Source organism: Nematolebias whitei, chromosome 1 (genome assembly GCF_014905685.2).
Source record: "Nematolebias whitei isolate Nwh7 chromosome 1, NemWhi1, whole genome shotgun sequence".
NCBI lineage: Eukaryota > Metazoa > Chordata > Actinopteri > Cyprinodontiformes > Rivulidae > Nematolebias > Nematolebias whitei.
In genome coordinates this window covers 45543967-45544664 of record NC_056498.1, presented here as the reverse complement: position 1 = coordinate 45544664, position 698 = coordinate 45543967, and the positions used below count along the sequence as shown (strand labels likewise).

The 698-nt window shown below is 41.8% G+C and overlaps 1 protein-coding gene across 1 annotated transcript in view; it reads right to left on the bottom strand.

The window, feature by feature from the left end:
• The window catches only part of tm9sf3 (transmembrane 9 superfamily member 3), an 18996-nt gene that overhangs the window by 1006 nt on the left and 17292 nt on the right, over positions 1–698 (bottom strand). The gene's annotated exons all lie outside the window — the stretch shown is intronic.

Below are 698 nucleotides of genomic sequence, written 5' to 3'. Positions count from 1 at the left end.
TTCAGTTTAGCAGGTATAAAACTCTTTGTTCACATTTATTTAACAACTGTAAAGTCGACTAAAGTAGTCGTGCTGCGTTCAGGTACAAGCAGACCAAACTAAATCAGTGGCTACAACAACAGTTTGAACACGGAGCCAAAACAAAAAGAGTTCCTGTGAAAAGACGTTTAGTTTCATCTCCTTCCTACTGATGAGGAATTAAGAAGAACGTGTCTGAACAACGTGAACTTGAAGAGACCACCCAAAACTCTGCATGTGAGCTCATTTCACTTTGATGACAAACGGCCGACGGAGGAAAACCTGCATCCTACTTTGTGTCTGGACGACAATAAACCACCGGAGAAGAGACGCCGGATCCTCAGAAGATTGAAAACAGTGACGAGAACATCAGGGATGAGTTCAGGTGTATGGAGGTCACAGCTTTATATATTTGTTCATCTTCAGTTTTATAATTTTCTCTGTAATTAACTCAAGCTCAGTGATGGAGGACTTTAAGTCTTTGTCTCCGTGTCTGATTTAAGGTCAATAAGATTGAGTCCCGCCTCTTTCAACAAAACACCACCGACCTTATAAATGTGGAGACACTGATACACTCAGAGCTGTTCAGGTTGTTCATCACTTCACTGTCAGAAGAACTGAGTCAGTGAAGGAGCTAAATATGCTAGCAGATGCGGCTAAATATGCTAGCAGATGCGGCT